Raw genomic sequence first — 21,948 nt, forward strand, 5'->3', positions numbered from 1 at the left:
CCTGAGCTTGCTTTGGCTTCCCGGTGGCCGGACTGGGACTCGAGGAGCAGGACTCTCTCTTGGAGGGACGCCTGGTCATGCTGCCTACTGCTACGCGAGCAGGGCTTAGCTTCGGCCGAGTCTAATATTGGCCCTCCAGGTAAACTCGGACAACTAGGTAGTGGGCAATCTTGAGTGATAGGAGATTTCAAACCCCACTCAGACCCCAGATATCAGGGCCTTTCCCTATGCTCTCCTCCAGCTGAGATTCGTAGGGGAAGGTGAGGGCAGTTGCTCACATCTAGTCCTCTGTGGCTTTCAGCCTTCCTCCTCCTCCCGGGGCTCCCTCCCCCACTCTTTTGCTCTTCTGGTCTGCATTCCTATACTGCTGGCCTGGAGAAAGGGAGAGGGAAATTCCACAGGTCTCTCCACCTAAAGGAAAAAGCTGTTACCTGTTAACCACTTTCAACCTGGTAGAAAGTTTTCAGTCTTTGCAGCTTATGGTAGCTCTGGTGCGTCTTAAAGTTTTTGTGAACTACTACTGTTGCTAAGCTTTGATTGCCTGAGGACTGAATCTGGAAAGGAGCTAAAGTTAACTATCTGTTTTCATTGACTGAGTGTTTGCAGTAGTCCTGATTGATCTAGCTTTGGTTGAATTATAGGAGGTTCCCAGCACTCGGTGAAATGGCGCACCTACCCAACCCCACGGCCAGTCCTGCTAGGCCCCGGCATGCGCAATCTTCCCTGTAAATGGGGGACCACAGGCTTTCTCTGCACTCTACCTCTAGGGAGAGCGCCCCCCCCCCCCCCACCGGCTGCTTTTTTTTCTCCTCTCCAGGAGGAATTTCCAATTCAATACTACTGCTGGCCTTACCTAAGGGAGGGAGAACAGTAATCCATTAACTCTTTCCAACCTGATAGGTTTTTCTCTTTGCAGTTAATGGAAACCTAAGCAATGGGTTCATATGCTGACGATCAGCTCTTTTCTGTTCTGCTGTCCCTGACTTAGCTGATAAGAGTTTTCATGTGTCTTGAAGGTTTCGTGTTTTTCTATTCGTAGTACTGAGACTACGTTATTTGTCTGTTTTAAATGTTTGAGTGATTACCCAACTGATCAGAAATGTACTAATTTTGGCCAAATGGCTTGACTCTCTGACAGTTTAAATTCTATACCGAGTCTTCCAACTTTGGGCTTCCAGTCGGATCCCTGGAACTCTCAAAGGATGAGACTCTAAATTTGTTAAAGTAACAGCTGCTTGAGTCAATTCAGATTATGTGAAGTGTATTAAAATGTTGTAAATGGTGTCAGACCTATGCTGTATTCATGTTTTTGCTTTCCAGCTGGAGTGGTCTTATGAAAATGAGAGTAAATTCTGTGTATACAAGCCTTTATTTTGTTAACTAAAGTAAGCCAATACAGATTGGTTCAGAGAATTGAGTTAATGCAAACACCCTTCAGTTTTGCTAGGTTTGCTTGGTTTGCTCAGCGGCTCACTTGCTCAGTTTTACATGTCTTTGATATGCTTTAAACTTGTTTCTCTTAAGGATGAAGATCTTTTCAAAGTTGTAAACATGCACTAGTGTCCCTGTTGCTGCTCAGGTGTTATCCTTATGTTACTTAAAAGCATGGAAATGTAATTTTGACTTTTAATTCAGATAATGGTGTGGTATTCATTAATAACTCAGTGTCTTAAGTCATCTAGGCATCAGTGCTAAGTAAAACTTGGGGAAATGTATTATGTGTACATTTAACATCTCAAATTCGGTAAGAGAGACTATTTGAGTTTGTTAGCATGTATTCTCATAGGTTGTCCATACATGACAATTCAAGACTATGTAATAGTAACTACAGGTGTAAAGTTTCAGAAGGTGTGAGCAAGTCATGAAAAGTTTTAAAAGGTTTACAATTTTAAAATTGTTTACAGAGTTTTTTTTAAGTTGAGTGCTAATGCCAAAATTACACTGACCTAAAGTTGAAGTCTGATCTGTTATAACAATGGGGTTTTTAAAAAATGTGTACTAATGTTGGTAAATGGTCTCAATCATAAATCTTGGAATCTGTTTTTGCAAAAACTGTAACGTCTCTTTTTAACAGTGTCTGCTTCATCAGTTACTCTGCCATTTCTAAAGTTAGGTCCTGTAAGCTCTTTTTGACTCTGTTAAATAATTCTGAGTTATGTGATGATTGTGTATGCTAACTCTAATGTTCAAGGTTTTTATTTCTGGTTTATTTGACAACAAGAGACATAGAATTCATGTTCTGCCAAAGTAATCTATTGTGTACTCCACTGTATCTATTATTAGATCTGATCTAAAAGTGTTAAAATCACCCTAAATTAATGGCTGTCATTTCAGGATGTTAAGGAATTCTATTTTGACCAGATACTCTAAGTTCTCTTGGCACCTTTAACAGACTTTCTGAAAATCAAGTTCTAAATTCTCTGGACTTTTGGTATCTCCAGAGGGCCCCTGGAGATGTCAAAAGATATATCTCTCATCTTGCAGAGATAATAACCAATCGGGCTGTTTAGATTAAAAGTGGTGCCAAGATGTGAAATGATGCTAAACTTCAGTTATAAACATGTTTCTTTCTAGCTGCTCCAGTCTCTGGCTCAGAAGCCAGATCCTTTAAAGAGGGACTGACATAGTCTCCGTCCAGCTAACGCTGAATAACCAGGCATTGCTAGTTCAAATGTATTGCTAGTTCAAATGTGGATCAAACAGGAGGTCTAGCCAAAAGGGAGAAAGTGTTCCAAAAGAGACTTAGAGACGACGGGAGATGGTTATGTGGCAGATGCTAGAGCACTGGGTTCCAGGAGCCCAAGAAAACTCTAGTGTCCACAGGCTACACGGTGAAAGCCCGGAAGCCCCAAAACCTAAACTTATGGGTTACAAGGTAATACCAGTTAAACCCGGAAACCCAGGCCCATAACCCACTGGCTACACGGTAAATATCCGGAAGCCAAAGGATGGCAGAGACCTCTGCCACAACTTCTCCTAGTCAGGCTACGCAGTAAGCACTGGTTAAACCGCCAGTTAAATCTGAAAGCCCAGGAAGTCAGGCTAGAGACCCGACTCGCTGCCTCACTTCTCATCTTTTCTCTTCCAGAAGGGAAGTTACTACTGTTCTGCAGGACTCTCCACTGTGGTGTACGGTTTGATCCCCAGACCTTATGTATGGGATGACTGATCTTTTCTGTAATAATGCCTGGCCACAGTATAGAGCACCAAACAGCATAGCCAGAAAAAGAGGTTAAATAATGTGACAGCTAGATTGATTTTTCGGTGTATGCGGTAAATGGGCAGAACTTCCCTTTTAAACCAAACTGAGGGATAGATAGGAAGTTGCACTGATGACCACAAAGTATGCAAGCAGGTCACCACAGTTGATCTTACCTATAAGATCATAGTTCTCATGGGCACGGTCTTAACTCGCAAGAAAATACTAAGTGTCAGAATTTGCCCATGACCATAGTTTTCTAACTCACCCTGATATTAAAAAAAAATCTTCAAAAATCAGGGTTGGGTTGAGCACCCCCTTGACTGGCATCATAGAGGCTGCCTCCATGTTCTACTTTATCAGAGACCAGGAGAATGAGGAGCAAGCTAGCAGCAGGAGCGATGTAGGGATAGGCAACAGGCCAATCAATGACTGTTCTACACGGCAATCTGTCGTCAAGGAGACCCAGCAAGGCCAGTGCACCCCAAACGGCACCTGTTGCTGATATAAGGAGTCAGGGCATTGGGCAAGCAGCTGTTGTGACAGAAACCGCCTTCTGTCAGCTCTGCCAAGAGCAAGGCCACTGGACACGGAACTGCCCTGGGGGTCGAAGGACTCCTGGTTCAGAACCACAGACCTTGTGGCACCAAGCTAAAAAAGCCTTTGGCTCTGCCCAGCCTCTGCCCAGCTTCCAGCTCCAGCCACTGCTATTGAGGGGATGGCCTAGGGTCAGTGAAACGTAAGTTGCCTATTTCTATCAGCCTCCTATTCAGTTCTCCTCCTAGTCCAGCCACGTAATGCAAATCAACAGCGTGCCTCCCTTAAAGGAGATTTGCATCTCTTGCAATTCTCTTCCAGCACCTCATGGATAGGTCTGGGCCTCACACACCCAGCCAGGCCTTAAAAGTCTATCCAATAGCATTAAGCTTAAAAAGCCCTCCCTGCCAGTTCCTAAAAACAGGGCTTTTAATAACAGTTAACTCAGATAGCCCTACACCTATTTGGACAGGTCCTCACTGAGGACTTAAAGGGCCTATCTCCTGAGGGGGGTGCACAATAATCCATAATGTAGATGGTTAAATGTAAATGATTTGTTGGTTTGTCTCTTTTCCCAGCCTGAGACTCTAGTCTTGTACATTGGCTTAACTTCCTAGCAAAACTAGCTACTAGGTATCCAGAGGAAAACAGAGCATTGCTAGTCCATTAGAGTGTTAATTATTTAACCCTTATCCTCACCCCTGGGGAGAGAAAACCTGCCCCAGAGAGGATATGGGCCATTCAGCAAATTCCTACTTCTGCAAACTTCAGGCAGTCCCAGTTTTCTCTATCAGGTTCCTAGATACAGGGAAACAGCATAGCTCCTAAACCAGGATCTCGACAGGCAGCTAAAGCTGAGCCCCCTCCTTTGGGGGAAAGAGCAAACCACAGCCTTTGCTCAGCTAAAGGATGCTATGACTAAAGTCCCTGTGCTAGGACTGCCAAATCCAGGGAGACCCTCCTAGCTGCACATCACTGGGAGGCAGGGAGTCACCTTAGGAGGGTTAACTCAGGAACTGGGACCTGTTAAGCAACTTGTGGGCTACTTTTCTAAAACCTTAGACATGGTTGCACAAGGATGGCCTCACTGCCTAAGGATGATAGCGGCAGCTGCCTTGCTGACAGAGGAGGTATCTAGAATTACATTGGAGCAAAATACCACCCTTTATACCTCACATCAAATAAATTCTCTATTAGAGCAAAAGGGCTCTCACTGGCTCACAGATAGTAGAATACTAAAATATCAAGTCCTCCTCCTAGAAAACCCTCAGGTAAAAATAAGGCATTGCTCTACTCTAACCCAGGGGGAAGGTGGTCCCCTCCACTCCTGTACTGAGACTATAGACTTGATCTATGCCAGCAAAAGGAACCTAAAAGACAGCCCCCTGACTAACACAGATGAAGTTTGGTTCATAGATGGAAGCAGCTTTGTCCGATGGGACCTGCTTCTCAGGGTATACAACAGTTACGGCATGGCACTTTATTGAAGCGTGCTCTGCCCCCAGGAACTTTTGCTCAGTTAGCAGAACTGATGACTTAACTAGAGCTCTAGAACTAGGTAAGGACAAGAGAAAATAACTCCCAGGGGTCTATACAGCAAAAGGGAACTTACCCCAAGGAAGGCTGGCAAACAGATTTTACACAGCCTCTGTCAATGCTATAGGTACCTACCTGCTTGTACTTATAGGCACCTTTACTGGATGGGTAGAAGCCTTCCCAACCAGAACTGAAAGAGCTCAGGAAGTGACCAAATCTCTCCTAAAGGAAGTTATCCCACACTTTGGTCTTGCAATATCTTTACAAAACAACAATGGGTCTTACCTCATCTCCCAGGTAACACAAGGGATTTGTAAGGCCCTAGGAATAACCTGGAACCTTCACTCTGCATGGAGACCTCAGTCTCCCAGTAAGGTAGAAAGAGCCAACCAGACTCTATGAAAAACACCACAAGTATAAAAATGTGTGCTTGGTAAGGAAGGGTAGAAAGAAAAGAGTGTTCTTGGTAATGAAAGTTAGAAGGAAAGAGTTTTTTTTAATAAGGAAAGGACATGGTTTGTAAGAATGACTTTATCCTGATGGCTAGTTTACTCTAGACTAGAATGGAAATGATGGAGTGTTTCAAGTAAGTTGAAGAGGGTGTGCGGAAGTCACAAAAGGCTATGAAAGAAATAAATACTGGACATGCTAACTGCTGCTCCAGGAGGTGTCTGTGCCATGTTCCAGGAAGAATATTGTCTCTGGGTCAATCAGACTGGACAGGTACAAACCCAAATTTGTACTTTTCCTGGACAAAGCCAAACAGCTCCAGGACCAGGCCAAGCAGGGCTGGGATTTCTGGCCTGACATCTGTTCATGGAAATCCTGGCTATTTCCTCTCCTTGGCCCAATAACGTCTGTAATGTTGCTACTTCTCTTTGGACCGTGTGTTTTTAATGCCCTTGTTTGTTTTGTCTCTAACAGAATAAAAGCTGTCAAACTCCAAATGGTTGTCAGACAAGGCTTCCAGCCCATTCCACTGGACGACCTGAGCAGCCCTCTGGACCAAGCAGCACAGTCTTTCCAAGGCCACTGTCACACACCATAAGACAGGTAGCAAGAGGAAATACCCAAATCCCCCTCGACGCCCACAAGCCAGCTTCAAAGAAGTTACAGAAAACAGAACTCCATCCATAATCCCAAAGAAGAATTTTGGGTATACCTCTTGAGGGGGGAATGTTAGGCAGGAAGTTAGGTATGAATTAGGTAGGTGTGTGTGACAAAGGCCTCCGGAGAAGACTTCTAGGTCCATCGTATGCATCTACATCTCAAAGTTATCCCGATAATGCTTCAGGGGCAGCCCAGTGTTTGCATCCTGCCCTGCCCCCTTCTACCAGATAACCTGCCAGGCAGAGATCCCTGCCCCTTCTGCCTGACAAATCTTCCACAATCTCCCAGATGCAGCCCAGTATCTGCATTTCAAACACCCTGCTCTGGATCCCCATTCTCTAGGGGGTCCTGCTCACCCTTCCTCTGAACCCAGGATGGCACCAGCTAGGTTTCCTTCTGTCTGATACCTTCAAGGAAAAACTCAGATAGGAGCTTCTTAGTATTTACAGCCATAAAATCCTTTGTTTCAGGAGGAAATGTGTGAAGACAGAGACCCATCTCCTTAAAAACCCCTGGCCTCAACCAGACTGCGCACTCAGCCCTCTGCCTCTCTGCTGAGCAGCCCACCTGGCCTGGTCAGGTGTAATCTCTCTACTCAATCATGTAACCTCGCTCCTTCCCCCCTCCCCAATCTCTCAGGCTCTGTCTGGAGGGGTGCCCATCCATCCTTATGGATGTCCCTTCCCTAATAAACCTTGCTATTTTACCTCCCACTACTCTCTGTCTCATGGCTGAATTCTTTCTTGTGCGGAGACAAGAACCCTGCAATTTCTCCAGTAACACTCAGACAGGCAACGGGGCAGAAGTATAATTCCTGCGAGAACTTGGGCATACAGAATGGGGTGGGCCAGAGTTTTCTTTTTACATAAGCTTCAAAATTTATTTCTTTCCATTTCATTTGAAAGGCCCATCCAATTTGGGCACTGGTTCAAGACCCAGGTACTCCACTTCCAATCCAGCTCTCTGCTATGGCCTGGGAAAGCCAAAGAAGATGGCCCAAGCCCTTGGGCCCCTGCACCCACGTGGGAGCCCCGGAAGAAGCTCCTGGCTCCTGGCTTCAGATCGGCGCAACTCTGGCCATTGTGGCCATCTGGGGAGTGAACCAGCGGATGGAAGACTTCTCTCTGCCTCTCCTTCTCTCTCTGTGTAACTCTGACTTTCAAATCAATAAATAAATCTTTAAAAAGAGAGAGAGAGAGTGAGAAAGAGAGAAAGAGGTTCTTCCACCCTCTAGTTTACAACCCAGATGCTGATGGCCATAACTGGCAGGGCTGCAGCAGACCAATGCAGGAGCCAGGAGCTCCATCTGGGTCTCCCACGTGTACTGTAGGAACCCATCATCCACTGCCTCCCATACACATTAACCGGAAGCTAGGTCAGAAGTGCTGAGTAACAAGGACAACCAGAACTCCAGTACAGAAGACAAGTGTCCCAGGCAGCCATAACACACTGCACCACAATATCCACCCTGTGTTGCTTTATTTAAACCATTATCTGTGTTGTGGAGAACATACAAATGTATACTTGATTTTTTGAAAAATGGAAGAACTTTATAAGAATTTTACAATGTTTTATTGATAACTAAATTTGTAGTTTCCTTCCTTAAAAATAGCAAGATACTATAAAATTCTGTGTTGGAAGGAGAGGGTAAGAGATTGCCAGCACTAATGATTTACCAATAGAGTTATCTTTTGGCAATTTTATGTTATCTGCAGATTGATATCTCAAGCATTTTTTTTTTAATTTCTTTCATAATTACTTAACTTTTTTGACCGCTCCAAATGTGCCAGTGACCCTTCCTTAATGTTCATTTTTATTATATGAAGCATCTGTTTAGATGCATGTACTGAATTAATGGGTTTTATACATTCCAAATTTATATTGATATCATAAAATAGGCTCAGTATTAATGAAATTCATTTTTTGACAGTCCAAAATGTACAATCAATGACAAAACATTTCTCCAGGGTGCAATGAAGCTAAACATAGTTAAAGTAAGCTGGGCAGCTTGTTGTGTCTCTGAATAAGGGTCAATAAATTATGCATATTCTGTGCATCCAATTGCTGGCCCCAGCAGCTGCCTAACAACCAGGTAAAATAAATAATTACTTACTCCTACCCAGACCTATAATAACATCTGCAAAAAGCTTCCAAATTACTGGTCGTGGAGAAAAGTGTTTTTAATAGTTTTTTGAGGCTTTTTTTTGTTTTGTTTTTAAGTCCGTCTAATCCATCATTAAATATGTATTAAACATTTTCAGTGTGCAGTATGCCTCAGCATATCTTAAATACTAATGGGCATGGAGTTGACAAATACACTGCAAAATATAACTATTACATAAAAGTATAGAGTCATCTCATAATTACTGTTCCTTCTCTTTTAATATTGAACCCATAAAAATTCCTTTTGATTTTCTTCTGTCTCAAGTCTATTGACCTCTCTCCGTATCTCACCACTGCAGTCCAAGCTACATTATCTCGTAACATGTTTTCCCACATTCACTCTTGCTCTATCAGTATCTGCTGTTTGCAACAGCCTCCCAAACTTTTCTAAACCACATGTGATTCTGCCCCTAACCCCAACACTCACACAGACATCCTTCTGGTATCCTCTGTCTTATGACAGAAAGCAAAATTCTTTACCCAGCCTCACAGGTGTGAGTCCTACCTAGTCTACACCCTCCCCTTACAAGCTCTCTTTTAAAAGGATACACAAGAGAGTTCACACACTTGCTGTCACATATCAATTTCCTTCTAACCTTAGGAGGAAATTACCACTTAGTTCAGGACACTCTTCCTTTCTTTTCTCCACCTGTGCAGTATCTGATTAATTTCAATTTATCTCACTAATCTCAGCTCAGTGGGAATTCCCTAAGAGAAAAATCCATGACATGCTAGATTGGATTAAGTATTCCATTATCAGCTCTCCTAACAAGAATTTCATTGCTTCACTTCAACTATCTGAACACTCAAATACCGCCTACCTCCCCTACCAAAGTGCATGCTCTATAAAGCAAGAACAATTATCTGTTTTTGTCTAGTGCTATGCCATCACTAGCATCTACATTGCTCATGGTAGTAGTTTAGTTAGCACATACAGAATAAATGAAAAATTTATTTCTGGAAGAGAATACTTCTGGAAGAGAAATATCAGTTGCAAACATCAGGCTCAAATGTAAAACAAAATTCTTTGTATTTTAATTAAAAACTATCTAGTATATAAACTTAAACATTTTGATAACTTAATAGTGCAACAGGTAAGTATAATCATAATAAAATCTTTAAGGAACTACCTGGTTCTTTCTCCTGCCTCTCCTGCCCCCAGAATCAAGAGAAGATAGTATTCTTATGTAGTTCATATTAGAACGTTATCAATATGGACTACACTGGTAAGGAAAAATGAAGCTTTCCAGCTTAGACTCTTCATAAAACCCACTTCAAAACCACGAAACTGAAATGAACGTTTATGCTTCAAACATCATATTATTTTAGCTATTTTTATTAACCCTAATTCCCAAAGTGTTTCAGATAAATGAATAGGATGGGCTATAGCTACTGAATTGCGTGGTAACAAGATCTGTTACTTATCTCTCTGATAGAATCTTGATTTTTTTTCAGCATACATATTATGTTTTTACTGGTGGTTGTTGAGATTTCTAATATAATCTAATAAAATATCTAGTATAATTACAAATGATTTCCAATCTCAAAAAATAATGACATAGTAACTACATGATCTTCATTAGGATATTATCATAACTGTGAAATGTCCTTCTCTACTGGAGTTTGTTCATAACTACAATTGCTGAATGATTAAGTACAAGGAAATTTTATTTATTTTATTTATTCTTCAATAGCACCTTTGTTGTAACAAAATTTATACATCATAATGTTCATTCTCCTTTAAAGTGTTTAATTCAATGGTCATTAGGTCATTAAAAATTTGTGGAAAAATCACTACTATCTAACCCTAGAACATTTTTCATCACCTAAAATAAGGTAAACATTCCCATTTTCAGTCAGTTCTCATTTTCCCCTCATCACAACCCAAGGCAGTCACTAATTTATTTTCTGTCCTTATGGCTTTACCTATTCTGGACATTTTATAGAAATGGAATCACATAACACATGGTATTTTGTGTCTTAACTCTTTCACTTAGCAAACATGTTTTCTGTTTTTTCTTTTAACTTCTATTCATTTATTCTGTTGATTGAAACACAGAGAAAAGGAGAGATACAAAAAGGGCCAGGGACATACACAGACAGAGAAATTCCCCATTCACTGGCTTACTCTCCAATTGCTTGCAACAGCCAGGGCTATGCCAGGCTAAAGCCAAGAAGAGCAAGGAATGTTTTCAAGGCTCATCCATGTGGTAGCAGATATTAGTACTTTATTCTTTTCATGACTGGATATTGAATATTTTTTGTTTATCCACTCATCAGTTGATACACACTTCAGTTGATTCTACTTTTTGGTTATTATGAATAATGTTGTAATGTATGAATATTCATATATAAGTTATTTTGTTTTACTTATTAATTTGAAAAGCAGAGGTTGGAGAGAGAAAGAATAAGAGAGAGAGAGAGAGAGAGAATTTATTTGCTGGTTCACTCCCAAATGCCCCATCTTCTGAGGCTGGGTCAGGGTAAGCCAACAGCCAGAAACTCCATCTCAGTCTCCCACATGGGTGGCAGGGCCCAAATACTTGGCCATCATCTGCCTTGGAAGGTGCATCAGCAGGAAGTTGGATGGTAAGCAGAATAGCTGGGACTGGAACCAGCATTCTGATATGCGATTTGGTGTTGCATGACTTGACTTAACCCTCTGCACCACAATGCCTGCCCCTCATGCCCCTTGTGTTGACATAGTTTTCATGTATTTGGGTATTTATCGGTAAATGGAATTACTGAATCATAGGTAATTCTATGTTTAACTTTTTGAGGAACTACTCAAATATCTACCAAAATGGCTACACCATTTCACAATTTTAGCAGGAAAGCATGAGTTTCCATTTTTCTGCATTTTACCCACCATCCGAGTTAGCAAGAAATGCTGTCTCACTGTGGTTTTAATTTGCATTTCTCTAATGACTAATTATGTTGAGCTTTTCATGTGCATATTGGTCAAGAAATTCAACAATACAACAAACAATCCAGTTAAGAAATGGAAAAAGGATCTGAATAGACATTTTTCAAAAGAACTATAAGTGGCCAACAAACACATGAACACATGCTCAGTATCACTAGCCATCAGGAAAACACCAATAAAACTACAATGAGATATCATCTCACTCTAATTGGAATGGCTGTAATCCAAAAGCCAAAAAATAACAAATTCAGGTGAGGATATAGAAATAGAAAAAAGGAAACCCTAAAACATTGTTGGTGGAATGCAACTTAATTTAGCCATTATGGAAAACAGTATAAAATTCCTTAAAAAATGGAAAATATGTTTACCATATGACCCAGCTATATCACTTCTGGGAACATATCCAAATGCCAATCATTTGACAAGCCTTCTTGATAAAATAAAAAAATGAGATGTATGAGGTTGCTGGTGGTGTAAGCCTATATATTGCTTTACAGAAAACTTTTCTTTTTATTAGTTTAAGGAATATACTCTCGAATAATAATAAAAAGTACAGTATAGCAAATATATAAGCCAGTAACAAAGCTGCTTATTATTATGACCAATCATTGTATACCACATAACTCTATGTGGCATACTTTGATGCAGTTTTGGCATTGTGGTATATTGGTTTACACCAGCATCATCACAAACATGTGAGTAATGTATTTGGCTACTACATTATGATAGTTAAAATGCTACTAGCTAATAGAGAATTTTCAGTTCCATTAAATTCTTACATGGGCAAGCATTGTGTAGCTTAATAGAAGCATCCTATGTGGCACATGATTATAAATGTAAGTATTTACTAAGGTTATTTTTGGTCTAAGTAATGGACACAAAAAGATTTAACATATTTGTTCTTTTTTTAAAGTAGGATGAATTCAAAATAATGCAATTTGCTCTAATCATCTTTTTCATAAATAGAATAAAAGAAAATAGAAAAATTCAATTGCTTTCAAGGAATGTGCAATATCATGATAGTTTTCTCTCAATAGGCAACTGTTCAATAGGAATATCAGAATTTTAACAAGATATTCAGGAATAAGTGGTTGCATTCAAATTAAATAATATTAGAGTCAAGTTCTGGAACATCTTAGAAGTAAAATGAAGAAAAGTTCTTCTGTGTATACAAATGGGATGATTTGTGCCAGTTAATCAAAGAAAGGCAAAAAATATATTAAGATTTCTTAAAATTATTCTTATGTTCACTATTTACCATTGACATAGATTTAATACAATATACAGAGGTAAGGTAATGTTTAAACAAAGCCTTTATAATGAATATAAAGTTGTAAATATTAGGTTATGGAATGCTAAAAATGCTTCATTGAGGCTTTCACAATCAATCAGTGTAGAATCACTTATTTAATGGATATTCATGTGTGATACATGTTACTCAAGTAATGAAATACAGAATATTTCACTTTCAATAATCAATTGAAGTTTCCCCTATAAGAAAACTATGTTCATTTAATATTGCTTATAACAATTCAAGCCTGTAGTTAATATTTTCATGTTTGCTCTGATTGATAGTTTTTAATTATGTAGGAATAATAATGAGCTAATTGTATAGATAATATCTGTACTCATTAATTTTCTGTTACTCATAATAGGTAAATCTTTTCCCTCTCCTCACATATCAATTATCTGGATCCATTTACTTTTATATTTTTATGTTTTGTTTGATATTTACAATAGTGTATTACCTTTTTACAAAAGTGCCTGTTCATAAGGCATTCCTCCTTATTTTATAATTGGAAATAATAAGTAGTGGCACTTAGATCATTTAGGAAGAGAGATGGATACTGAAGACTGTCATATAGTTAGTTTACAATGTAAATTCATTGGTTGATGATGCTTCCTATAGAATATTAGCTGACTTGTCTAAAACATGTTCTTAAAGCTATCATAGCCATAGCAAAAGCAGATCTGAATTTGTAGCTCATGAGACACAAATCCATAAAAGAATGAATTAAATTAAGTACATGAAACCTAAATTTAAAATCAATTGTGGTTAGATAAGAAATTATGGCTGATAGATTTCAATGCTATACTTGGGTTTCTAAGCCATCTGTCACAGAAATGAAAACTTTCTTCTCTATTTGAGAAAGAATCAAAACCTACATGGTAAATTTTATCCAAGGAATCTGTGGACCACATGAAAAGTATATTGAAGGTGAATCCTGATACTGTATTAAATATTGGGTGAATTTCATCCCTCATACTATATATGACCACTTTCTTGATTTATCACACACTGTTCCCACAATAGTGCATAGCTCAGCACCTAGTTTGTCTTTTTCATTGCAGTTCCACTTTGATATTAAGATTTAAGAGCCCCTTTTGCTTTATAAAACTTTTAAATCTTCCTGTTTCATTCTGCATTAGTGCCCTGAAGTTTAACAGATATTACCTCGTATTATCTTCTTTTCCAAGAGTCTCTTGTTCAGCATTTACTCACAGTGGATAATATTTGCTTACTCTTATCCTTGGTTCTCACAGTGCTTAAGACCTCTCGGTTTTGATTCTATTGTCTCTCAAGTTCCTCATCACTGAAAATAATTCCTCTGAAGCTTGCTGCCCTCCCACCCCACCAAAAAAAAAAAAAAAAAAAAAAAAAAAAAAAAAAAAGAGAGAGAGAGAGAGAAAGCAATCTTCAGCCAAATAAACCTACATCTCCAAAGTCTATGAAATGTCACACCAAGCATCGTAATGTTCTCAGAGAAACATCTTTGATGCAACCACAATTCCTCTAAAGGAGAATGTTTGGAGTGGCAAGATTTCAACCACTGTTGCAAATTACTCTTAAGACTAAACTGACTAAAAGGGAACAATTATACTGTTATTAATGCAGAACACAGAATTGATTTCTTATAACCAATTTTAGTAACTCCTGTTACTTTAAAGTAAGTCTTTTAAAGACTTACTCAGTCTTTAAAAGATATTAGATTTAATAGATTACAAATAGATAGTAGGATATTGTGGTTTAAATACTATTTATATATCTTTTTAAAAGAAAATGCATCTCTTTAAAAAATATTTTTATTTACTTATTTGAAAGGCAGAGTCAGAAAGAGAGAGGAGAGAAAGAGAGAAAGAGAGAGAGAAAAAGAGAGAGAGAGAGAATTTTTCTATCCGCTGGTTCACTCCCCAAATGGCCACACAGACCAGGGTTGGGCCAGGACAAAGCTAGGAGCCAGGAGCTTCATCCAGGTCTCCCATATGAGCACAGGGTCCCAAGGACCTGGGCCATCCTCCACTGCCTTCCCAAATACACCAGCAGGAAGCTGGATTGGAATTGGAGCAGATTGGAGGTGGAACAGCTGGGACCTGAACTGGTGTCCATATAGGATGCCCAGGATGCGGACCTCAAGAAAATGCATGTTAATAGCATCCTGTATGTTTTCTGCCAAGGACTAAGTAAGTTTCTTAGGTCATATGGTCATTGCTACAGCTACTAAACTCTGCCAATGTAGCAGTCCTAGGCATGACATCAAGGACTGGCCATGGCTGTGCTCACACACAAATTTATTAACAAGCACTGATGTTTGAATGCCATATAATTCTCATATTACAAATTATTTTTCTTTTGAAATATTTCAACAATTTAAAAATGCAACAGCCACAGTCAGGTCACAGTCATAACAAACAGGAAGTGGATCAGATTTGACGCAGGAGCCATACTTGGCTGACTCTATTGGACACTATGGTATTGAGTTTTATTTTCTTGCTATTCTTTGGTACACAATGTAAACTGTATTCACCAGAAGACAAAAAGAAAAGGCATATGATTCATTCTGAGAAATAAAATTAAATAAAAACTCCAGTTTTTATTAATATATATTACACTTCTGTCTGTAATGAAAAGATAAAAGGTCAGATTCTAAGCCATTATGAAATTTACCAAGGTAGTATATTTCATAATGCACTAAAAAATTTTGTTCAAGTGAATGATTGGGGTTTACATGTAACTGGGCCTTGTTTGATTGATTTGCTAGGTGGTAAGTCGTGAGAAGTTCCTAAATATCTGTTTTCATACCATGTGATGTAGATATTTTATAATGCTCATAAGATATTTTATAAAGTTCTTGAAAAATTCTATGATTTTTATATAAGAAAATTTAAATTCCTATTGGAAAAGCAAGGTTGAAAGACTCAGCCTATGAAAGTAATTTTTTTAACCTCCCTCCAAATAAATCAATAGCAACAACAATAAAAACAAAGAGATCCCAATGCCATCTCTACAGCTTAAATGAATGACTATGAATTCAGGGCTGATAATCTCCCTGTACATCTTATTCTTTCTCAGAAACTTTTCAGGAGCTCCCAGATCTCTAGTTTTAACCAGATGTTTATGAATAAGTTTTACACAGTTGCCGATGGCACAGGAACTAGTAATTTTTTTCTGTTTGACTTTGTACATAAAATGCTCAGTGCATTCCTTATTGTAACTCAGGAGCTAATGATTTCTGATTCTTGAGGCCTATGGATATCTGGCTTTATCTGTCTGTTTTTGTCTCTCTCTCTCTCTCTCCCTTTTAATTTAATTCATTTACTTGAAAGACGGAATGGGAGAGAGAGAGATCAGAGGAAGAGAGAGAGAGAGAGGTATCATCATCTGTTGGCTTACTTCCCAAAGTGTCACAATGGCCAGGGATAGGCCTGGCCAAAGCCAGGAATCAGAAACTCCAGCCTGGTTTCCCATATGGGTGGCAGGGGCCCAAGTATTTGGGCCATCACTTGCTGCCTTCTCAGATACATTAGCAGTGAGCAGGATCCCAAGCCAAGCAGCTGGGACTCCAACATATGGGTGGTGGTGACGCTGCAAGACTCAGTTTAACCCACTGAGCTACAACATCAGTCCCTCTTTTTCTTTCAGTGGTAATTCCATCAACCTCAAGTGGTTTGTCACTTTTCTCCCCAAAGAAACCTTTTATTTAATGTATACAAATTTCATAAGTACAACTTTAGGAATATATAGTGATTCTTCCCACCATACCTGCCCTCCCAACTCCTCTCTCCCACCCCACCTCCTCCTCCTTCTCCTATTCCCAGTCCCATTATCCATTAAGGTTCATTTTCAATTAACTTTATACACAGAATACCAACTCTATACTAAGTAAAGGTTCAACAATTTGCACACACACACACACACACAAACACAAAAGTATTTGAGAACAGGTTCTATAGTTAACTCTCAATACAACTCATTGAGGACAGAGGTCCTGCATGGGGAGTTAGTGCACAGTGACTCTTGTTAAATTAACAATTAACACTCTTATGTATGACATCAGTGACTACCTGGTGCTCTTGAAATGAACTGCACAGGCTACAGAAGTCTTTTGAGTCCAAAAGCAAAGTGGACGGTCTCTCCTCCCTTTAGAGAACAGTATATCCTTCTTTGATGGCCCCTTCTTTCAACTGGGGTCTCTCTCACAAAGATCCTTCATGCAGGACATATTTTTGCCACAATGTCTTGGCTTTCCATGCCTGAAGTGTTCTCATGGGCTTTTCAGCCAGACCAGAATGCCTTAAGGGCTGATTCTGAGGTAAGAGTGCTGTTAAAAGAGATTATCATTCTATGAGTCTACTGTGTGGACTGCTTCCCATGTTGGAACATTCTCTCCTTTTTAATTCTACCTATTATTATTAGCAGACATTTGATCTTATTTATATGATACCTTTAACACATAATCCTATCTATATTATCACTTTAACACTTAATCTGGTCATTTTAACACTTAAGATGGCATTTTTACCACCCAACTTAGTGGGATTTTGGGTCACATGGCAAGTTTTTAAATTGTAACCTTAGAAATAAGTTGGTAGGAATGTATGCATAACTATACAGCTTTCCAGTTACAAATTTCCTCCTCCCTCTCATTCCCACACTTATTTTTTACTGAGATCTATTTTCAATTGACTTTATACACATATGATTAATTCTATGTTAAGTAAAGAGTTCAACAAATAGTAGGAAGAAAAGAAAAAGACTGTTCCTCCACAGTCTTACCATTTCATTCTCTTTGTAAAGCATGACCCATGGTCTACTTACATTAAACTCTTAAATAGTCTGTTGTTTTCAAGCTGTTTAGAAAGAAATGTTTTCATATTAAACATATAAAGACAGAAAATTCATATTTGGTAAAATATTACCATGTCCTTCAGGTCAGGGATTACAAAGAACTTTATAATTGAACATTTGAGGTTTTCTAGCCCTCCAATTTTATAAATCAATCAACAGAAGCTCTATTTCCTTAATTGCTTGAGCCAGAATTTAGACACAAGCTATATGGATTAGATCATTAGGACATCAGGATAAAAGAGAGTAACTCATGCTTGGAGAAGCTCAGCTAGGAAAAACTGTGTCCAAGGCTCAGAATAAGTAGTATTTATACCCTAAGGCACAAAGGTCAGAAGCTTCCAACAGAGGACCAGTTTGATGTAGGATCCAAAAAGGGGAATGAACTGTTTCATTCTACAAACCTGTTCTGGATGTTAAGGAGTCCAGAAGATGGGACTGAGCTGAGTCTGCCAATGGAAGCTGCTGGGAATACGCTAGTTCTTTTCCATACCTCTATCTCCTTGTGTTGGCCCTGGAAATACCATGCAGGCTGACCTCTGTACGTGGCCTGTGTCCTGTTGTTTTCAATTAAATTAGACCAGTGCACCACTCAAGCAGGTGGTCACAGTGAGGAAGAAAAAAGATTAGAGTAGGTATTCCCTAGTGCCAGTAAAGTCAGAAAGCAGTCTTGGCAGTAGCCACAAATCCTGCCAAGAAATCATTCTATCATGGTCTTCACTTTCTCTGCCTTTGCCATGTACCATCAAGTCTCTTGGGTAACAATTTCCTTCTCTTGCTAGTCCTAGGTATCTCACCATCCTAAACTCTTTGCCATACCAAAATCTCATTCCACACAGTGCTTTCCACACATCATTGCCACAGTCTGGTCATCCTTTCACAAAGGGTGTCTTTAGTTTACTCTTTTGAATGATTCATTTGAATATATTGTCTGCTTCCTTCCAAGTTCTGACCAATACAATGAATATACATTCAGACCTGCCCATGTTACACAATGTTCTTGGTCCAGGCAGAAGCCAGGAGCCAGAAGCATCATCCAGGTCTTGCACATGGGTTCAGGGGCCCAATAACTTGGGCCATATTTCACTGCTTTCCCAGGCACATTAGCAGGGAGCTAGATAGGAAGTGGAGCATCTGGGAGTCGAACTAGTTGGTGCCCATATGGGATGCTGGTGCTATTGGGGATGGCTTTACCCACTATGCCACAGCACTGGTCCCACAATGTTCTTTTAAGGAATTAAAAATTAAGGAATTAAAATCTATGGGGACCTTGATATTTATCTAATACTCGTGTGATTCATGCCTTTCTTCAACAAAGGATTCAGTCACTATTAATATGATTCATCCATATGGATGGAACTTAAAAACATGGATTTTTTATGTATGGAAAGAACTTAAAAAATAAAGTGACTAAATTGCATCCATGCATCATTTGGCTTCCCTTTCCTCAAGGGTCTGAAGCTTCCCTCACTATCAACCAGAAGCACTATAAATTTCCTGACAGCCAGGAACTCAAGATGACCCCAAACTATGGGGAACTCAACTTAGTTCTCCAAGAGAGACTTGCAGTTCAGGATAAAATGCGGCTGTGAATAGTATGCTTGTACTTATTATCTAATCTTTACTGATTAATCCTTACTAAAAGCTTGAAATAGTCCTAGGCTCCCCTTGTCCATACTTATGTATTCCAAGACCCCAAAAGGATACCTGAAAGTACAGACAGTGTTGGACCCTATCTATATTGTTTTTTCCTTCAGTTACATACTTACAACTCCTTTTAAATTTCTTTTTTATGATTAAAGATTTATATATTTATTTTGAAGGAGTTACAGAGAGAGAGAGAGAGAGAGAGAGAGAGAGAGAGATTTTTCCATTGGCTGTTTCACTCCCCAGATGGCCACAAAAGCCAGAGCTGGGCCAGGTCGAAGCCAGGAGCCAGGAGCTTTATCGGGGTCTCCCACATGGATTCAGGGCCCCAAGGTCTTGGACCATATTCCACTGCTCTTTGCAAGCCATTAGCAGGAAGCTGGATGAGAACTGGAGCACTAAGTACACAAACTGGCACCCATATGGGATGCTGGAGTCACAGGTGGTGGCTTTACCTGCTCCATAATGCTGGCCCCACACTTCAAATGTATAGTTTGGAACTATAAGAGATTAAAAACAACTCTTAATAAAATAGAATAATTATTGCATCCTGGCCTAGCCCTGGAGATTTTAACCATTTGGGGAATGAACCCTTGGATGGATGATCACCTTCTTTCCTTCTCTGTCTCTTTCTCACCTGCCCAGCCAGATAGACTCTAACAAAGAGACAGAATCTACAACAAAGAGACAGGATCAAGGCAGATAACAAGGAAAGATGAGATATATCTATTTGTGTTGCTTATGGTAACTAGTTGCACTAGTACCACTTAGCAAAAAACTCCCAATTTTTTACTAGTCACAGAGACGCCTGAAAATTATACTATCATGTATTATATTTTTAAGGCTTTCAGGCATCTATATAGCAGCAAAGACATATGACCACTTTCAAAAAGTGTCTTACAAACAGTTGGTGCACAATCATTATTCTGGTCTTTTCTTCCTCCTTCTTGCTGCCTGGATTGTTGGAATGCAGGTGTCATTATTGGTGCGTAAGCAGCTTCCTTGCACCATGAATTGGGAGAATTATGCCGAAGAGAGAAGCAGAATGAGACACGTCAGAAAGCTGCAGTTATGCTACTGTTCATTTAGTCTTTCCTGTCACTCATACTAAAGCTCGCAATCCTAACTGGTACCATTGCATGGAACTCTTCATATTTACAGAACATTATTACTTTTTTTGTTCTCAAGGCTGAGGTAAAAAGCATTAATAAAAGAAGGTATTTGGTTCAATGCTAAGACACCATTTGGAATGCCGACATCCCATCCCACACCAGATTGCCTGAGGTTGAGTCCCAGCTCCACTCCTGATTCCAGTTTCCTGTTAACGTGCATCTTGGGAGGCAGCAGATGATGAATCAAGTACATAAGTTCCTGCCACCATGTAGAAGACCTGGATTGGGTTCAAGGTTCCTGGCTTTGGTCTGGCTCAGCCACAGCTGTTGTGAGCTTTTGGGAAGAGAACAAGCAGATAGAAGGCTCTCTCTCTCTCTCTCTCTCTCTCTGTGTCTTTCTCCCCCTTTCTCTCTCACCCCTCCTGTATGTGTCTTGCAAGCAAAGTGAAAATATATAAATAATTTTTTTTCAAAAATATCATTAGTATGATCAGTTTGGGCACTGAGATGTGTGGGTCAGAGCAAAATACTGAGAAACTTGGTAGGCTATTTAAACAGAACCTAACTTGGGACTGTAATGCTAATCCTCTTTCCCTCTTAAGTTTCTATAATTAATTTTGCATGTCCAAGAGTGTTTGAGCCAGGAGTTGCTGTTGTGGCACAGTGGGTTAAACCACAGCTTGTGACTCAGGCAGCCTTTATCAGAGTGCTGGTTCAAGTCCCAAGTTCCGATAGTTCTGTTTCCAACTGAGCTTCCTGGTAATGTATCTGGGAAGGCAACAGATGTTGACTAAAGTACCTGAGCCTCTGCCACCCATGTGAGAGACCCAGATGGGGTTCTTGGATCCTGGCTTCAGCTTGGCCCAGCCCAGGCTGCTTCAGCCATGTAGAAAGTGAACCAGTTACTGGAAGATCTCTTTCCTGGTGTCTCTCACTCTCTGTTGTTCTGCCTTTCAAGCAAATAAATAAATAAATCTTAAAAAAAAATAAACAAATGCTTGAGCCTGTCAAAGAGCACACAGGTGGTTGTCTCACATACCAAATTGTGAAGATTTCTCATACACCTATCTGTAGCTCAGGGTCCTGTCTGCCTTTGAGATCATGAGGTGAGTGGATCCATAGACTTGGAGCATGTTCCAGAGAGGGCAGGGAGAAAGGAGAATCGTTCTCAGTCTACAGTTATGCACAGTATGGTGAAAAAGCAAGAGATTTGTAAAGCTGCTGGTCTCTGAATAATCACTTATTTTCTCATTTCAGTAGAGAATTTAAAAGAACATATTTAAAAAAAAATTCTCTCTTTGGGCCTCCAGAGGGTAATGTCAGCGTGCTGGAAGGCAGAATAGTTAGATTTAGATAATAGTTTGAACATTAAATAGATTTAAATGTAAATCTTCCCTTTAGTGATTTCAGTTGCTTAAAGGATAAAACTAGTGAACATTTTATGGAAAATGGTTAAAAAAAAAAACTGAGCATCAGATAGTATACCAAGTTCAGTTTCATTATGAAAGCAAAATACAATGCTTTATCTACTACCCAAAGGAAGAAAATCATGGAGCATAATCTAAAGTTCTAGAATAAACAAACAAGAAAATGC

The 21,948-nt window shown here is 39.6% G+C and overlaps 1 protein-coding gene across 13 annotated transcripts in view; it reads right to left on the reverse strand.

The window, feature by feature from the left end:
• MAGI2 (membrane associated guanylate kinase, WW and PDZ domain containing 2) overlaps positions 1–21,948 on the reverse strand; it is a 1,584,028-nt gene that overhangs the window by 1,170,410 nt on the left and 391,670 nt on the right. The window lies entirely within an intron of this gene.

The sequence above is a fragment of the Oryctolagus cuniculus genome, chromosome 3 (assembly GCF_964237555.1).
Source record: "Oryctolagus cuniculus chromosome 3, mOryCun1.1, whole genome shotgun sequence".
Taxonomy (NCBI): Eukaryota; Metazoa; Chordata; class Mammalia; order Lagomorpha; family Leporidae; genus Oryctolagus; species Oryctolagus cuniculus.